This window comes from Rhineura floridana, chromosome 3 (assembly GCF_030035675.1).
Source record: "Rhineura floridana isolate rRhiFlo1 chromosome 3, rRhiFlo1.hap2, whole genome shotgun sequence".
NCBI lineage: Eukaryota > Metazoa > Chordata > Lepidosauria > Squamata > Rhineuridae > Rhineura > Rhineura floridana.
The window spans coordinates 226574943-226594496 of record NC_084482.1 but is presented as its reverse complement, the minus strand read 5'-3'; the positions used below and the strand labels follow the sequence as shown (position 1 = coordinate 226594496).

The following is a 19554-nucleotide window of genomic DNA, read 5'->3' as shown; positions in this document are numbered from 1 at the left end:
GGTCTCCATTCATAGCCCAGGAAGAGAAACAGACCCGGAGAGGAGAAGGAGGAGGAGGATGCAAAGGTGCAACACTGGGGGGGGGGCGAGAAAAAGGCTTTACTGTATCTGAATCCGCAAAGAATGCGGCCGGGTGGGTGGAGAGGAGGGAGAGGAAGGATTTGGGGGGTGTTGAGGAAGGAGACCCCCACCCTCCTTCCCTCTGTGAGTCTGGGGGGGGTGACCCATTGCCGTCCAGCTGCGAAGCGCGGTCCCCAGCGCGGGGTCTCCTTTGCAAGGCCCTTTTTTGAAGCCCCCCCCCCGCAGAGAACAGCCCAGCCACCCCCCCCATTATGCAGCCCGGGCGGAGGAAGGAGCCACTTCCGGCGGGGGGGGCTGCTGCTTCTGTTTGTCGCTTGTGCCCCAGAGCAGGAGGGAAGACCCCTCTGCATCCGGGGGGGGGAGAGATTTTAAGTGAAGGGGCAGGCAAGAGGCAGGGCAATCCGCCTTGTGGGATGTCTTGGCAAGGGGTAGGTTGCAAAACCAAGATTGTGCATTTGGGGGGAAGAGAAGAGCCCCCCATCCCCCTGTTGGAATCCATAGATGAGGGGCTGGTGGGGTGGGGCTGCCTTGGCAGAAAGGAAGTTTTGGGGGGAAAGGGGGGTCGTTGTGATGCCTTTGAGCCCCAGAGCTGGAAGAAAAAGCATAAATTTGAGGAGGGGGGGTTGAAACTGACCAGGCTCTTCCTTGCCCCCTAAAAAGCCTCGAGGCTGGAAGGAGGAAATAGATAAATAAATGTGGCTCCTCCAGTCATCCTCGTGGGATTGTGCTGGAGGGGATCATCAAAGCCCCCAGAGTAGCTCTCTGCTTTTCTTGCAGGATTGGCCCCACTGGGGGGGGGGGGACAGTTGCTGAGGGTCTTCTGGCAGCGCCAGCCTCGCTGCTGCCTGGCCTCACCGCTTGCCCGGGAAACATACACGTTGGCATGAAGCCCTCACAGAGCTAAATAAACATGAGGAGGGGGATTCGCTATTTGGGGTGAGATTATTATTATTATTTATTACATTTGTATACTGCCCCATAGCCAAAGCTCTCTGGGCAGTTTACAACAATTAAAAACAAATATACAAATTTTAAAAACACTTAAAAAAAAAACAATTTAAAAACACATGTTAAAATGCCTGGGAGAAGAAGAAAGTCTTGAAGATGGAGTAAGGGGTCTGGGAAAAGGAGGGAAGAGCCCCCCTCTCCCTTGGGGATCAACAGAAATGGGGGGGGGCTTATCCATGCAGACCAGCTGCGAAGTGTGGCGCAGGGTGCCACCTGGTTTCCATTCCCCCCCTCCCACTTTTGCAGGTCAGTCCTGCCTCCCCAGGGATGATAATGCAGCTCAGAGGGGAAGGTGGTATGGGGGGGGTCTTGATGCAAAGGAAACAGCCGTGTTAGGGGGCAAATGGGGAAAAGAGCTGTGCTGTGCCCCAAAGCTGGAAGGGAAATGCCTTTGGATTTCATGGGCCGGATTAAACCTAGGCAATCCTCCCCCCCCCCAAAACACACACTATGCTAGTAAGATGTAGGAAATAAGTAAATAAATGCCCCCCCTCAGCTGGACTTACGAGGCCTCCCCTTGATTGTTCGGCGGAGGGGAAAATCAACCCCCCCCCCATGGATCTCACCTTCTCAGGTGGGTTGGCACAGCTGAGGGTGGGGGGCACTGAGGGACTTCCTCCTCTGGTCCTGCCCAGCCTCACCTCTTGCCGGGGGGAGCATCCACGTTGGCGGGAGGGCCTCCTAGCACTTTAAGGGTCAAATACAACAAGCCCGTGGACCAGGATGAGAGGCTGTGCAAAGCAATGGTTAGCACAGGTGGGGGGGGGGAAGCATTTTCCAGCCTGAGGGCCTTATTCCATCATGAGCAGCCTTCCAGGAGCCACTTTCCAGTGATGGGTGGAGCTAGGGGCAAAGTGGGTGGAGCAATGAACGTGACACTAGCCTACATCGTAACCTTGCGAACATCAGAAGGGTCTTCCTCTGCACACGCAGAAAGCACTCAAGGAGTGACCAGGAGACCCAGAATCAGATCCCCTGCTCAGCTCCCTGGTTGAACCAGTGACTGTTTCTCAGCTCAGCCTACCTCACTGGACTGTTGTGAGGATAAAGGGTGGTGAACTTTATGTGCCATTCCAAATTTTGGACTGTTTGTGAACTCGCACATCTATGCCTGTGTGAGTCTTACTGTTAAAAATACCTATTTATTATTATAATTCATTGCATTTATATACCTCCCCATAGCCAAAGGTCTCTGGGCGGTTTACAACAATTAAAAACATTAAAAACAAATATACAAATTTAAAAACACATTTTTAAAAAGCAATTTAAAAACACATGCTAAAATGCCTGGGAGAAGAGGAAAATCTTGACCTGGCGCCGAAAAGATAACAGTGTTGGCGCCAGGCACACCTCGTCAGGAAGATCATTCCATAACTATGCAGAGGGACCCAGGTTCAAATCCCTGCTTAGGAATGACATTTGGTTGGTGACCTTGGTCCACTGACGGTGTTGTCATGAAGACAAAGGGAAGCTGAGTCAAACTATATTTCCCACTGTGGACTCATTAGAGCAGCCTTTCCCAACCAGTGTGCCTCCAGATGTTGTTGGACCACAACTCCCATCTTTCCTGGCCATTGGCAATGCTGGCTGAGGCTGATGGGAGTTGTCCAACAACATCTGGAGGCACACTGGTTGGGAAAGGCTGCATTAGAGGAAGGCCCAGAGTAGAAATATGAAAAATACAATAAATTATATGGATAAATGTAAATGGGCTGCCTTCAAGTTGATCCCGACTTATGGCAACTCTATGAATAGGGTTTTCATGGTAAGTGGTATTCAGAAGTGGTTTCCCATTGCCTTCCTCTGAGGCTGAGAGGCAGTGACTGGCCCAAGGTCACCCGGTGAGCTTCATGGCTGTGTGGGGATTCGAACCCTGGTCTCCCAGGTCGTAGTCCCACACTCTAACCACTATAATAGGGAAATAAAATCTCACTCACCCAAAGTACAACCCTGAAAGGTAAGAAAGGGTTCTGTTGAGCTTCCCAGGCCTAGAGCAGCCGTCCAGGAGTGCCCTCCAGGTGATGTTGGACTGGACCTCTATCAGATGAGTTGCGAGAAGTTCTTCAAACCTTCCTCGTTGTGCCAGTGGACTGAATGGAGCTCAGGATTTCTCTCCTAGAGGCCTTTCCCATCCTGAAGGAGCCCCAAGATGGCGCCATTGGCCTTGTCCACTCCCAACAGCAAAGGAAAGTGCCATTTATTTGTTTATTTAGGGCATTTGCTTCTCCGTAGAAGCTTAAAAAACCCCTCAAACCACAATTTGTACAAAGGATGAAATCCCTCCCATCCTGTCTGTCTCCTGCAGGCACTTGGGACCTGCTCCTTAAGAGGTAAGAGAAAGATCATTGCGGAGAGGCGGACAAGGTAGCTTGGGTGCCTGCAGAAGAAGAGCCTGGTGGATCAGGCCAATGGCCCATCTAGGCTTACTGTTCTCTTAGTGGCCGACCAGATGCCCCAATAGGAAGCCTGAAAGCAGGACCTGAACGCAACAACACTCTCCCCATTTGTGGTTCCCAGCAACTGGTTTTCCAGGGCTACAGGGGTAGATAAATCGATAAATGCCCACATGCAACTACCCTGATACCCTGTCCCCTTTCAGACAGAGAAAATGGTGCATGTCCAAGAAATGATGCCTCCTCCTTCTTCCAGGGTCTGTTGACTTTCCAGGGTCTGTTGACCTTTGAGGAGGTGGCCGTGTACTTCACGGAGGAGGAGTGGGCTCTTCTGGATCGCGGCCAAAGAGCTCTGCACAGGGAAGTCATGGAGGAGAATTTTGAGACGGTGGCCTCTCTAGGTAAGTACACTTACTCTCAACTGCTAAATGTTGAAAGAATGAATCTGCCATTTAACCCTGTAGTGCGTCTGGGCTCTGGGCATTTGGAGAGGGAATGCAGCTCAGGCGGAGAGGACCTGCTTTGCACACAGAAGATCTTGGCTCAATCCCTGGCATCTCCAGCAGGGGGAAATGATCACTGAGCCAGCAGTGTGATGTGGCTGCAAAAAAGGCAAATGCTATATTAGGCTGCATTAACAGAAGTATAGTTTCCAAATCGCGTATTAGTTCCCCTCTATTCAGCACTGGTTAGGCCTCATCTTGAATACTGCGTCCAGTTCTTGTCTCCGCACTTCAAGAAGGATGCAGACAAACTGGAACAGGTTCAGAGGAGGGCAACAAGGATGATCAGGGGACTGGAAACCAAGCCCTATGAGAAGAGACTGAAAGAACTGGGCATGTTTAGCCTAGAGAAGAGAAGGCTGAGGGGAGATATGATAGCACTCTTCAACCACATGAAAGGTTGTCACATAGAGGAGGGCCGGGATCTCTTCTCGATTGTCCCAGAGTGCAGGACACAGATTAATGGGCTCAAGTTGCAGGAAGCCCGATTTCGACTGGACATCAGGAAAAACTTCCTAACTGTTAGAGCCATACGACAATGGAACCAATGACCTAGAGAGGTAGTGGGCTCTCCCACACTGGAGGCCTTCAAGGGGCAGCTGGACAGCCATCTGTCGGGAATGCTTTGATTTGAATTCCTGCATTGAGCAGGGGGTTGGACTCGATGGCCTTATAGACCCCTTCCAACTCTACTATTCTATGATTCTAGGTAGCAGGTGCCAGGAAAGATCTTTCTCTGCCGAGATCCCACAGATCCGCATCTAGTTGCTTCGGTGCACTTGCAAAGTGCTCATTCCTGCCGCTGTCCTTTGCCGCACCATCAAAAGGCTGAGCTTGCAGGAGAAGGCACAGGCTCCCAAGTCCCAGAACAGCACCTTTTTTGTGATTCCCAACAGGTGTCTCCACTATGCTGGTGATGCTCAACCCTGTCTCTAGATTCCATCGGTACCAGGATGGAAGTACTATATGTAGGCAGTTGACGGAGCTACCTGTTCGTAATGCAGTTGACCTCCCCTTTCAGGAGTAGGTGTGTAGTTTGGGGGTGCTCTGGAACCATCTTTGTCCCCTAAGGCCCACATGGCCCCCATGCTCAAATTTGTCTAGTGCATTAACCATATTTAGCCACACTCTGGTAAGCTCCAATTTGCACTGCTATAGTGGTCTGTTCATGGGGCTGCCCTTTAAGACAGTCTGGGAATTCCAGGTATCGCAAAATTATGATTATTGTTAAAGGTGTATCCAGCTTATATACCATAACGGCTTCCAGGCAGTTTACAAGCATAATGAGAAAATCCATTAAATAATTAAAATACACAATAAAACAATTCCATCAAATCTTGAACACCCATATATAAAATATACGATAAAACAATACCATAAAAAAGCATAAAAATTAAAACAGTTAAGAGAGCAATTAAAACCTTTGGATCAGGAAGTTCAAGTTCCAGGAGAGCGGGAGTAATGTCTGCAGCGAGGCTTGACGTTGACTCTAGCAAGGAGTCTCCCTTTCCTTCCAGCCTTTTGTACTCTGCGCGCTGGCCCAGGTGCTTCCAATCAGCCTGTGTTCTTGCGAGCTCTCCTGCTCCTTAATCGTTCCTATTGCCTTCGTTGCTGCTGGGGAAGAGGCAGCCTCCTAGTCACTTCCTGATTCTGACAGGCAGGCTCCCTCAGGGGCTTGTTTCTGGTCTGGTGAAGGGTCCTGGGCTGTCTCCCTGCTTGTCCCCTTTCCTGGGTCTGTGGTCTCTCATTCCTCTTCCTCCTCGGATGAGTCCTCTGAGGGGGGCATGACAAGGACATCTCAGATCCTGCCTTTCTTGGAATTTGGAAGGGGGGGCATAGCAATGGGTGGACATGGAGTGCCTTGATAATTTGGGTTCAGAACTAACCAGCTTGTCTCTTTGTTTGAAAGAAATATCCAAACAGGGCTTCATCTCTTCGCTGGAAGGACAAGCTCCACTTAGATGGAGCGTTGATGAAGGGGAGATATCTGCAGGTATGGATTTGAAAAATATCTGGGGAAAGGTTATAATGGGGACAAATCGTTGATGCAGGACTTGTGGCTAAATTAAAAAGGTTGGCAATGAAATATACACCCCGTGGCATATTCATTGATACAGAATTCAACCTATAATTCAGAGCATCATGGTAAACTCTTGTAATCTTAGTCTTGGGTCATCCCTGTCTTTGCGATACAGCACATTTGGTTCTATGAAGAAATTCCTAGGTTTAATCCTTGGGATCTTCAGTTCCTTGAATGTTTCTTCATCTCACACCCTGCAGAGCGGCTGCCAACCAGTGTAGACAGGACTGAGCTAGAGGGACCAATGGTCTGATTCAGTATAAGGCAACTTCCTGTGTTCCTGTCTGAGCACCTCTTCTGATTCTAGAGGAGACTGGTGGTTGGGAGGGTGTGTGGGACATCTGTAGTTCCTGCACGGGGTGGGAGCCTGTGCAGTGAACTGAATGATAGGAGAAAGTCACCAGATGCCTTCAGAATGAGAGTCTGTAACTGGCACAAGGCTGGCCCTCCCTGGGTGTGAGACAGTAGATGGGCCCTGTGTGAAAAAGTTTGAATGGGTATGACTATTCCCAATTCTCACAGAGGCCTACTGGGATAATTGGCTCCAGCAGGCTTTGTTGGCGGGCTCGTGCTGGGTCCATATCAGGTCTTTAGGAGGAATCTTAGTATGGAGGAACATGGGTGATGCCACCCCAATTTTAGAGGTCACGGGCAGAGGGAAATATAGCCATGGGGATGTGGTGAATTACCGCAAAAGACAAGGGCAAGGCTATCTGCACCTTGTTCCTTGCTGCCACTCCTCTCACGGATGGGCTCCTTGTTGCTATCTGCTGTGCCCACTGGCCTGTGTGCAGGGCCAGTTATAAAGGGCGGCCAGGTGGGGCACTGGCCCGAGGGCCACTGGAGCTACAGGGGGGCCCTCAGCTGCCCCTCCCCTCCCCTCCTGCGATCCACGCACCCCCGCCTACCTGTCTGCTGTCTTTTACCATTGCCCTTAATGAAGATGGCAGCTGCAGTTTCCCTAAGGTACTGAAGCCCCTGCCGCCATCTTAGTTGATGGCAGAGATGCGCGCGCATAGCACGCACACATGCCATCAACAAAGATGGTGGCGGAGGCGTCATCCCCTTAGGGAAACCGCGGCCGCCATCTTCGTTAAGGGCAATGGTAAAAGACAGCAGACAGGCGGGGGTGTGGGGGGGCATGCATGCACGCACACACACACTCACCGGAGGCCCAGGGCAAGCTGATGCCCAAGGGCCCCGGCATTCCTGGAGCCGGCCATGCCTGTGTGTGTTGTTAATGCCAGATCGGTACATAATAAGACCACTCTCACCCATGACTTGATTGTGGATGAAGGTGCTGATTTGGTGTCCATTACTGAGACCTGGGTGGGTGAGCTTGGAGGAGTCGATCTGACCCAACTTTGCCCACCTGGATACCCAGTGCAGCACCAGCACAGGCTGCAGGGACGGGGAGGAGGAGTTGCTGTGGTCTGCAGAACTTCCATCTCTGTCACCAGGAAACCACTCTATCTTGGAGCTGACTGTGAGGGCCTGCGCCTGGTGTCAGACCGAGGAGACAGTAAACTAGGGTTGCTGCTGGTGTACCGTCCACCCTGCTGCCCAGCAGCTTCTCTGACCGAGCTGGTGGAGGTTATCTCAGCTGTGGTGTTGGAGGAGCCCAGAACGATAGTGCTGAGTGACTTCAATGTCCATGCTGAGGCTGCCTCTAGTGTTCCGCTCGGTACTTCATGGCCTCCATGACGACCATGGGGTTGTCTCAAGTTGACACTAGCCCAACGTATAGGGCAGGGCACACCCTTGACTTGGTTTTTGCTCCAGATGGAGGAAGGGGTGGTCTGGAGATAGGGGGGTGGATGTCACCCCATTGTCATGGTCAGATCACTTCCTGCTGAAGTTTAGACTTATGGCTCCGATCCTTCCCTGCAGGGGTGGTGGACAGATTAAAATGGCCCGCCCCCAGAGCCTAATGGAATCCACTGGATTCCTGAATGCCCTGGGGGAGTTCCCAGTAGATAGAGCAGGTGACCCTGTTGAAGCCCTTGCCATGCTCTGGAACAGTGAGGCGCATTGGGCTCTCGACATGGTTGCTCCCGAGCACCCTCTCCGGCACTGTGGAGCCCGGCTTGCACCCTGGTACAACAGTGAGCTAAAGGCAATGAAACAGGCTGGACGACGGCTAGAGCGTAAGACGTGCTGTGAGGCTGATCCAGCATGAGTAAAACATCATAACCGTGCCTACTGTGTGGCGGTGAGGGTGGCGGAGAAGGCCCACTTCTCTGTCTCCATCACATCCTCAAGTAGCCGTCCAGTGGAGCTTTTGCGTATTGTCAGGGGTCTGTTGACATCATCTCCAGGAAATGGAGTCTTAGACCCTTCGGAGGCCCACTGTGAATTGTCTGCAAGGCACTTTGAGGGTAAAGTTGCTCGCCTCCGTAGCAGTCTTGATGCCCCCTCCACATCTACTATAGTCCCCAATGAGGTGTCCAGTGCAACGTCTGCTGCAACTTCTTGGGAACGGTTTCAGTTGGTGCAGCCTGATGACATAGACAATGTGCTTGCAATGATGCAGCCAGCGATGATGATCCTCTCGACCCTTGCCCTTCTTGGCTCATTAAAGCTTGCCAAGGGGGTTTGACAGTGTGGATCCAGGGTGTGGTCAACACATCATTGCAGGAGGGAGTGGTTCCAGCCGCCCTGAAAGAGGCGGTGATCTAACTGCTCCTGAAAAAGCCCACCCTGGACCCATTGGTTTATGACAACTACTGGCCAGTGCAAATACCCCCCTTTTAGGGACGGTGATTGAGAGGGTTGTGGCGCAGCAACTGCAAGTACTCTTGGATGAAACAGATTATCTTGACCCATCCCAGTCTGGGTTCAGGCATGGTTATGGGACTGAATTGGTCGCCCTGATGGATGACCTTTATAGGGAGAAGGACAGGGGGAGTGCGACCCTATCATTCTTACTTGATCTCTCAGCGGCATTTGATACCATTGACCATGGTATCCTTCTGGGCTGACTTGGTGAGATGGGTATTGGAAGCACTGTTTTAAGTGGTTCCGATCCTATCTCCAGGGTCGCTCTCAGAGAATAGCATTGGGTAACTGTCTTTCGGCCCCCTGGCAGTTGTGCTGTGGGGTGCCGCAGGGTATCATCTGGTCCCCCATGCTGTTTAACATCTATATGAAGCCCTTGGGAGCAGTCATGAGGAGCTTTGGGGCGAGGTGTCAGCAGTATGCTGATGATACCCAGCTCTATTTCTCCGTAACATCTGAATCGGGAGAGGCCGTGCAATCCCTGGACCGCTGCCTGGACTCGGTGGTGGGCTGGATGAGGGCCAATAAACTGCCTGAATCACAGCAAGGCGGAAGCGCTGTGGGTTGGTGGTTCCCGAGTTTGGATAATTGGTCAGTTGCCTGCTTTGGATGGGGTTGTACTCCCTCTGAAAGAGCAGGTCCGTAGCCTGGGGGTGCTCCTGGATCCATCTTTGTCACTAGAGGCCCAGGTGACCTCTATGACTAGGAGTGCCTTTTACCAGCTTCGGCTGATAAGACAGCTGCAGCTCTTTCTGGACCAGGATAGCCTGACCACTGTTGTCCATGTGCTGGTAACCTCTAAGCTGGATTACTGTAATGCGCTCTATGTGGGGCTGCCCTTGAGGTTGGTCCTGAAGCTGCAGCTGGTGCAAAATGCAGTGGCGAGACTGCTCACTGGGGCAGGGTATCGCTAACATGTCACCCCACTGCTGAAAGAACTGCACTGGCTGCCCATTTGCTACCGGGCCAAGTTCAAGGTTCTAGTTTTGGTGTACAAAGACCTATACAGCTTGGGACCAGAATACCCGAAAGACTGTCTTATCCCTTATATACCCAGTTGATCACTGCACTCTGCAGATGAGGGGCTCCTGCAGATACCATCTTATCAGGAGGTTCGTTCTGCACAATATAGGAAACGGACCTTTAGTGTGGCGGCACCTACCCTTTGGAATTCCCTCCCTTTGAATAATAGGCAGGCGCCATCTCTGCTATCTTTTTGGTGCCTTTTGAAGACTTTCCTCTTTCAACAAGCCTTCTAGGTTGAGACCTATCCCAGTCTGAGTCTGTGTTAGAATTGCTTTTAATAAGTCTTTTAATATCTTTAACCCTTTTTTAAAAAGATGTTTTTAAAGATTTTTTAAAAAAAATGTTTTTAACGTTTTGTTTTAATGTATTTTAAGAACTTTTTATGATGTTTTAAAGTGTTTTCAGTTTTTCTGTTTGCCGCCCTGGGCTCCTGCTGGAATGAAGGGCGGGGTATAAATAAAATAATAAATAAAATAAAATAAACCTTGGGCATACAAAGAGAAAAGTGGAGAATTGTGGAGATGCAGATATTGAGAAACAGCTAATTGGGCTTGATCTGTGCTGAGATCCTTTGTTTTTGCCTTGAAATTCCAACCTTATTTTTTCTCTCCTCCCCCCCCCCCCAGCAGATGATAGGCAGAAGAATGAGAATTATAGGCAACCACCGATGGTATCATTGGTAATAGCCAGGTGTGAAGCACAAAAAGAGAAGCTTGGAAATCATGGAGGCCCTAAAACATATGAAGAAAACCAGTCAAGGAATGGGAGGAAGAAATTCTCTACTTCTCAGAGTTTGCGTTACAGAACACGCAGGGGGAAGAAGTCACTTAAATGCACTGTGTGTGGAAAGAGCTTCAGCGTAAGGAGTAATCTTACTAAACATCAAAGAATACACTCAGGGGAGAAACCATTTAAATGTAGGGAGTGTGGAAAATGCTTCAGTGAAAGCAGTAGCTTTACTGTACATCAAAGAACCCACACAGGGGAGAAACCATTTCAATGCATGGAGTGTGGAAAGTGCTTCAGTGAGAGCAGTAGCTTTACTGTACATCAAAGAACCCACACAGGGGAAAAACCATTTAAATGCATGGAGTGTGGGAAGTGTTTTAGTCAGAATGGTCACCTTACTTTACATCAAAGAACCCACACAGGGGAGAAGCCATTTCAGTGCATAGAGTGTGGAAAGTGCTTTAGTCAGAATGCTCACCTCATTTTACATCAAAGAACCCACACAGGGGAGAAACCATTTAAATGCAAGGAATGTGGAAAGAGCTTCAGTGACAATGGTAGCCTCACTAAACATCAAAGAACCCACACAGGGGAGAAACCATTTAAATGCATGGACTGTGGAATGAGCTTCAGTGTGAGGGGTAAGCTTACTTTACATCAAAGAATCCACACAGGGGAGAAACCTTTTAAATGCATGGATTGTGGAAAAAGCTTCCGTAATAGCAATCAACTTACTGAACATCAAAGAATCCACACAGGGGAGAAACCATTTAAATGCAGGGAGTGTGGAAAGTGCTTCAGTCAGAACGGTCACCTTACTTTACATCATAGAACCCACACAGTGGAGAAATCATTTCAATGCATGGAGTGTGGAAAGAGCTTCAGTCAGAATAGTTACCTTACTTTACATCAAAGAATCCATACAGGGGAGAAACCATTTAAATGCATAGAATGTGGAAAACGCTTCAGTGATTTTAGTAGCCGTACTTTACATCAAAGAACTCACACTGGGGAGAAACCCTTTAAATGCATCGAATGTGGAAAGAGCTTCTGTCAGAGCAATCAACTTACTGCACATCGCAGAACCCACACAGGGGAGAAACCATTTAAATGCAGGGAGTGTGGAAAGAGCTTCAGTGTAAGCAGTAGCCTTACTTTACATCAAAGAACCCACACAGGATTGAAACCATTTAAATGCATGGAATGTGGAAAGAGCTTCATTGCAGGGAGTAATCTTACACGTCATCAAAGAACGCACACACAGGAGAAACCATTTAAGTGCACAGAATGTGGAAAGAGCTTCCGCCAGAGTAGTCACCTTACTGTACACCGAAGAACACATGCAGGGAAGAAACCATTTTAATGCAGGCAGTGTGGGAAGAGTTTCCGCGTAAGGAGTAACCCTACAAACCTTTTAAGGGGAGATCTTTATCCCAGTCTGTATCTGTATTAGATTGTATCTCTCCCCTTCAATATCAGATAGGTACCATCTCTATTATCTTTTTGGTGCCTACTGAAGATCTTCCTCTTTCAACTAGCCGTACTTATCCCAGTCCGCGTCTCTGTTGGAATTAGTTTTTAAGATGTTTTTAAAGCTTTTCTTTTTTTAAAAGATGTTTTGTATTAATATATTTTAAAGTATGTTTTTAAGATGTTATAGAGTGTTTTTAGTGTTTTTGTTTGCCGCCCTGGGCTCCTACTGGGAGGAAGGGCGGGATATAAATTCAACTAATTAATACTACTTTCAACTGTTGATTTTATTTATTTCCCTTTTTTAAACCTGTTTTTGTCCAGAGAAGCAGAGTCAGGACTCAAAGACTGGGTTTTGCATAAAGGCACAAAACACACGTATCTGTATCAGATTTAAAATTTATTTTAATTGTGTTTATGTGTGAAATGGTTTTTTGTTGGTGGTATTTTGATATATTGTATGTGAGCCCATTAATAAATGTAAATAAATAAATAATGCTAATCCTTGTATGTAATGGCCACTTTACCAGGTGCTTTTATATACTTTAATTTAGCATACTTTGAACTGTTGGTTTTATTTATTTTCCTTTTTTAAACTTGTGTTGATTTTTATTGAGAATTTTAATGTATGTTATTTTGTTTGTAAACATCTTCAGTACTATAAAACTTTTGTTAACTAAATAACTAAAATAATGGTGACCCTATGAATAGGGTTTTCATGGTAAGCAGTATTCAGAGGGGGTTTACTATTGCCTTCCTCTGAGGCTGAGAGGCAGTGACTGGCCTAAGGTCACCCAGTGAGCTTCATGGCTGGGTGGGGATTCGAACCCTGGTCTCCCAGGTCATAGTCCAGCACCTTAACCACTACACCACACTGGCTTCAGTGTATTTCTGAGACGGGCTGGTGAGGGGACCCCAGAAGAGGGAGAGCTGGAAAGGCCAGGCAGTCTGGCCCAGTGGTTTTCCTGGCTGCCGAATGCAGGGGGAAAGGGGCCATTGGTGCAGAGGAAACAGCCCTGTGGAGGGCACTTCCTGGGGGGGGGGCGTGCAGTGCTAAAGAGCTGGAAGAGAGAGACACTTTGACCCCCAGAGGTGCAGGAGATGTTAAATGGGAGGTGTGCATGTAGAGAGGGATAGACAAGCATTGGGGGGGAGGCTGCAGAAAGAAAGTGTGCTTTGGGGGGGCAGGGAGAGAAGGGGGCCCCCATCCGAGTTCCCCTCTTGGAATCCACAGATAAGGGGTTGATCCAGTGGGGTTGCCTTTGCTGAAAGGAGGCAGCATTATGGGGAGTGTAACATTCGGGGGGGGGGGGACTGGGCAAGTTGGTGTGATTCCTTTGTGCCCCACAGCTGGCAGAAACAAATATCCCTCTTGGGATGAAGATGGACAAAAAAAGGTGAAAATGTAAATTGAAGAGGCACAGAACATGACATTGTGCAAAGCAAAGACACAGCCTGGTCAGTTTCCCCTTAAAGCCAAGGCAGAGGCTTCAAAGTTTATCCTTGGCAAGGCAAAGATGGTCAGTTTCACCTTTGAAAAAACCTTCCTTAAAAGGAGCTTGCTTCCTAGAGGATTCCTTAACAGGTATTACTGTAATGGGTGACCTCAGCTTCATTCATTCATTGGCGATCACTACTGGCCAGGTATTTGCTCTTTAACAGTCTGTAAGTGACTCTGGAGGCCAACTCTGGATCCACACAGGCTCCCACAGTGAGGACATCGGTTTCCAGATGGAAGATGGTTGTGAACTGCCCTCACACGGACTGGCTACCTATGTGTTCCAGTCACAACGAGACAAAAGGACTAGAGAAACCAGAAACCATTATGCTCTAGAACGGTTTGTTACGGAGCCAACCAGAGTGGTGCTGACCCTGGACTTCATTTCAAGTGGTGCCCATGACCAGGTGGAAGATGGGAGTGCTGTTGAACCAATTGGGAGCAGCCACGATAATGCTACTGAATTCACTGGGAGTGTATAGGGTGACAAGAGGTGGATTCCTAGGCTTAACAGACAAAATAAAAACAAATCCCCACCCCAGAGTTCTCAGAGAACTCAGATGTGAGATAGGTGATCTTCGAACAAAAATCTGTAACTTGTCCTTAAGGTCCGCTTCCATACCTGAAGTCTGGAAAGTGGCCAACTTAACACCAATTTTTAAAAAAAGGGATCCAGAGGGATCCTGCAAATTACAGGCCAGTCAGTTTAATGTTTGCCTGAAACTTCAGAGAGCCGCTGATAATCCTTGTAGATAAAGACAATCCTGGGCTGGGTGGACCAATGGTCTGACGCAGTATAAGGAACCTCCTCTGTACCCAAAGGGAGCAACCTTCGATGCCTGTGGTGGGGCTTCTGCCCTTAACTGGTCGGGGTTCTCTGTGTTGGAAACCCCTTGCATGTAATATTGCCCCTGGAACATGCCTGGCGCACGTGGCACCCCTGACAGGAAGGGCACACCCATGCCAGGCTGCTCTCAGGAAAGGTTCGCAGGGCCCACATTCTCCTGGCTCTGTCCCCATGTCCAGCTGTGGAGGGGGGGGGCACTTATTTCTTGTTTCCAGCCTCCGCCTTGAGGCTTCTTAAGAGGCTGGACAGGTGGAAGTCAATCCCACACCCAGGAGGGAGACTGAGGAGGGGCTTTTCGGGTCCAGGAAATCTAGAGGCATCTCTCCTGGGAGCCCCCACCCCATGTACACCCCTTCCCAGCAAGGCTCTTCCTGGGCATCGGGATCCCTTCCGCTCTGACGGGGGGGGCGGTCTGGTTCAATGTCTGCGGAGGGGCGGGGGCGCCTCCCGCGCGGACCTGGCCCTGGAGGGGCGCTCGGGGTTCTGCGACTGCTTTGCGCGGATCAGAGGCGGGAAGCCAAACTGCATTTCTTTGAAACTCATCAGCAGGAGACCAGGGGACGCCTTTCAGTCCCTCGGAGGCGGGAGGCGGGAGAGAGGTGGGGACACCCCCCCGAGAGCAAAGCCTCTTTCTCTCCCCCCCCCTGCAGCTCTTTGCCCTGTGCAGCCTCCCTTTCTCCAAACTTATTTCTGAGGGCGCCACTACCCCCCCCCAATTGCCTCTCCTACTCCTTCGCATTGCAACTTCCTGCATATCTCTTGGGGGGGGGAGATTTGCAGAGAGGGGAGGGGAGGCATCTCAGTCCTCCAAAGGACCAATGATCTGCGCTCTGGTTCCTAGAGAGGCAGGAAGGTTTAATCACGGGGGGGGAGAGGGCAAATACACAATTGAATGAGCAGGAGCAGGGGGCGGCTTCAGTCCCTCCCTCCCGCCGGGAAGAGAAAATCAGCCTTGGCGAGCAGGAGGCTGGCGCGTGCAGAGGACAATGAGGTGCAACAGGGGGAGGGGGGGAAAGGAGGGAAGACCCCCTCCCTTTGTGAATCCCTGATTCATGCAATCCATGCTGGAGAGATGTAAAAGCTCCAAGGAGGGGGTTTCAGTGCATTAGCAAAGGGGGGCGGGGAGGGGGTTCCCTTGCGGCTGACTCGGGGGAGGAGGGAGGGGGCCTGGGAGACCTCCGCCAGCCAGCCCTGCTGCTGACCCCCTTCCTCTCCCCAGCCCCCCTATCTGCCCTCTGAGAGATGGGGCGACCCCAAAGCCCTTTAAAACTGGCCGCCCCCCTCCTCCCCCCCTTTCCACGCCGGAGGAGCCACTGCGGGGGCTCCCTGGAGAGGGGCCTTTTTTGAAGCCGCCCCCGCACCCCCCCCGGAGCAGGCAGCCTTATTGTGGGGGGGCTCTCACAGGGCTGTGTGGCATTTGTGCCCCAGAGCTGGAGGGGAGACCCCCTCTGGATCCCCAGGGGGAGATATTTTAAATGGAGGGGCAGGCACTAGGCAGGGCAATGCGCCGAGAGAGATGCCTTGGCGACGGAAAGCACCCAAAGGTGGGGGTTTGGGGGGAGGCTGGTGGAGCAAGAATGTGTTTTTTTTCGGGGGAGGGGGAGAGGGAAGAAGGAAGAATCCCCACCCCCATCCCAGTTCCCCTCTTGGAATCCATAGATAAGGAGCTGATGGGAAAGGTCTTACTGGGGGGGGTGCACCTGGGGGGGTGTTGTTGTGATGCCTTTGTGCCCCAATGACAGCATTGTTATGAAGACAAAGGGGAGGGAGCGTGAACTTTATTTCCCACTGTGGCCTCCTGAAAGGAAGGCCTTGGTAGAAATATAAAAATATAATGAATTGTATGAATATTCTTATCTCATTTGCCCAAAGCACGACCCTGTAAGGTAGGCAAGAATGCTGTTGAGCTTTCCACCTTGTGTGCACCCCCTGCGCCAGCGGCCTCACCCGCTCCCACCCTGTCTGTCTGTCTGTCTGTCTGTCTGTCTATCTATCTATCTATCTATTAATCTAATCTAATCTATCTCAGTTGCCAGGTTCAGGGCCTGAGACTGTTCCTGTATCTTTAGGAGAAGAGAAAGTCGCCCAAGTGCAGGTGTTTTTGCAACACTGTAATGGGAAAAACCACAAGGTGGAATTCTCCCTTCCCCCTGGACAACCTTTAAAGATACACAAGACCTCTTGGAGGCCGGGCGTAGCATTTGTGGTGTCCAAGATGTGTTATCCAACTGTTACAGGCACAGGCTTTTACTTTATGCCCCAGATGTGAGGAAAACGCTCCATAACAGAGCCTGAAATTGTTCACATGTTGGAGGAGCAACTCTGGGTTGGCCAGGAACGAAGCAGGAGGGGAGGGGGAAAGTGGGGGGCGGATTGGAGGGGTGCCAAAGGGGGCAAGAAGGGCCCAGAGAACTGTCTGGGAGAAATGGGGAGGGATCTTACAAAGATTTAGGGCCTAAATATGAAGGCCTATCATAGGCCGAGCATCCCGAGGGAAACTGAGCAGAGAGGAAACAGAGGAAAGTGATGCACCATTTATATATTTATTTATTTAGAGGATTTACTTCTCCGCAGAAGCTTTAAAAGCCCCTCAAACCCCAATCTGCACAAAGGATGAAATCCCTCCCGTCCCCCGTCTGTCCCCTCCAGGCACCTGGGAGCTGCTCCCTTCTGCGAAGTGCATTGTGGCAACAGCTGGGACAGGCCAAGAGGTAGCCGAGTTTGCGCGCCCTCCTCCTCCTCCTGCGTCTCCCCTGCAGGCAGCGCCATGGCCTCAGAGGCACCTCCTGGGCCGCCCCTTGTTTGGGGTGGAGTGGCAGGAGCTGCCGGGCTGCCCCCTCAGGTAAGAGAAAGATCATCGCGGAGAGGCGGAGGGGGTGGGCAGGGTGCCTGCAGGAGAGGAGCCTGGTGGATCAGGCCAATGGCCCATCTAGGCCACCGTCCTGTCCTCTGAGTGGCCGACCAGATGCCCCAATGGAAGGCTTGAGAGCAGGACCTGAAGTGTGGTTCCCAGCAACTGGTATTCAGGGGAAAGGGGGCAGATAAATGCCCACATGCGAGTGCCCTCTTACTCCTTCCCCTTTCAGACGGAGGAAATGGTGCATGTCCAAGAAATGACACCTCCTCCTTCTTCATCTCCCAGATTCTGTTGACCTTTGAGGAGGTGGCCGTGTACTTCACGGAGGAGGAGTGGGCTCTTCTGGATCGCGGCCAAAGAGCTCTGCACAGGGAAGTCATGGAGGAGAATTTTGAGACAGTGGCCTCTCTAGGTAAGTACACTTACTCTCAACTGCTAAATGTTGAAAGAATGAATCTGCCATTTAACCCTGTAGTGCGTCTGGGCTCTGGGCATTTGGAGAGGGAATGCAGCTCAGGGGGAGAGGACCTGCTTTGCACACAGAGGATCCTTGGCTCAGTGCCTGGCATCTCCAGGAGGGGAAAACAAACATTGCCGTGTTCCACACATTGCTTTGCATTTGCCCTGAGGAAGATTCTCTGGTTGTTTCTGATTCCATTTCATTATTTCTGGAGCCAGGGGGAGATTGGGAAGGGGGGCAAACACTCTCCCCAACAAATGTCTACCTCCACCCCCACTGCTGGGCTCCTTTCCATATACAAATCATAACTGAGTCTTAAACTGGAAATTAAACAAGGCTGCAATCCCAGCTGTGCTTACCTGAAAAGGTGGCCTTAGTTTAAAATTATTTATTTTATTTGAAATTCTAATATCCCGCATTTTCTCCAGTTTGCAGCTCAGGGGATTTACAGCAAGGTGTCTTCAGTGTGCCCTCAGCTTTATCTCTCTACTCTGTCAGTACCAGGAGAGGCAGGCAAGTCCTGAACTCGGGTCTGGAGGCGGTCATGGGCTGGACACGGGTCAAAACGTTAAAGCTGAATGGAAACAAATGGGAAGAACTCTGGGTAGGCAGCTCCCTTGCCCAGGAGTTGACAGAATCAGGGTTGCCCCCCCTTAAGGAGCAGGTGCATAGTTTGGGGGTGCTCTGGAACCGTCTTTGCCACTGAAGGCCCAGGTGGCCTCAGTTACTAGGAGCACCTATGCCCGACTTCAGCTAGTGCCCCAACGACAGCCATTTCTGGCTAGGGATAACCTGGCCATGGTTTGTCTTGCTCTGGTAACCTCCAGTTTGGACTGCTGTAATGTGGTGTAGCTGCAGCTGCCTTTGAAGACAGTTGGCAAATTCCAACTAGTGCATACTTATTATTACATGTCTATACCATTCACTAGTAGAAGGCAATGGTAAAACCACCTCTGAATGCCACTTACCATGTAAACCCTATTCGTAGGGTCGCCATAAGTTGGGATCGACTTGAAGGCAGTCCACTTCCACTTATACCACTTACAATGCAGAATAGGTTCCTAGCAGCTTACCAGTGTAAGATTTGTTAATTTTATATCGAGCCCTTCCAGTATGAGTCCTGGACGGCAAAGAAAGAGGAAGGTCTTCAGTAGGCACCGAAAAGCTAACCAAGATGGCACCTGTCTAAGATTTAAGGGGAGGGAATTCCAAAGGGTAGGCGCCACTACACTAAAATGAATACATAACGAAAATACACAATAAAAGAATTCCATTAAAACATTATAAACACCCCTATTTAAAATACAGACTAAAACAGTCCCATTCAAAAGCATAAGAATTAAAACAACTAAAAAAGCAATTAAAACTGTTGGATCAGGAAGTTCGGGTCCAGGGAAATGCTTGCCTAAACAGCGGTGTTGTCAAGAGCGGAGGCCTTTTCAGTGGCGGCTCCTTGCATGAGGAACTCTCTCCTAAGTACTGTGCTTCTCGCCTCTTCACTTATAGAGTTGGATATTATAGAGTTGGAAGAGGTTCAGAAGAGGGCAACCAGAATGATCAAGGGGATGGAGCGACTCCCTTACGATGAAAGGTTGCAGCATTTGGGGCTTTTTAGTTTAGAGAAAAGGCGGGTTAGAGGAGACATGATAGAAGTGTATAAAATTATGCATGGCATGGAGAAAGTGGATAGAGAAAAGTTCTTCTCCCTCTCTCATAATACTAGAACTTGTGGACATTCAAAGAAGCTGAACGTTGGAAGATTCAGGACAGACAAAAGGAAGTACTTCTTTACTCAGCGCATAGTTAAACTATGGAATTTGCTCC

At 50.0% G+C, this 19554-nt stretch overlaps 1 pseudogene; it reads left to right on the top strand.

The window, feature by feature from the left end:
• Nucleotides 1-19554, top strand: part of LOC133379086 (zinc finger protein 84-like) — a 33716-nt pseudogene continuing 14162 nt past the window's right edge.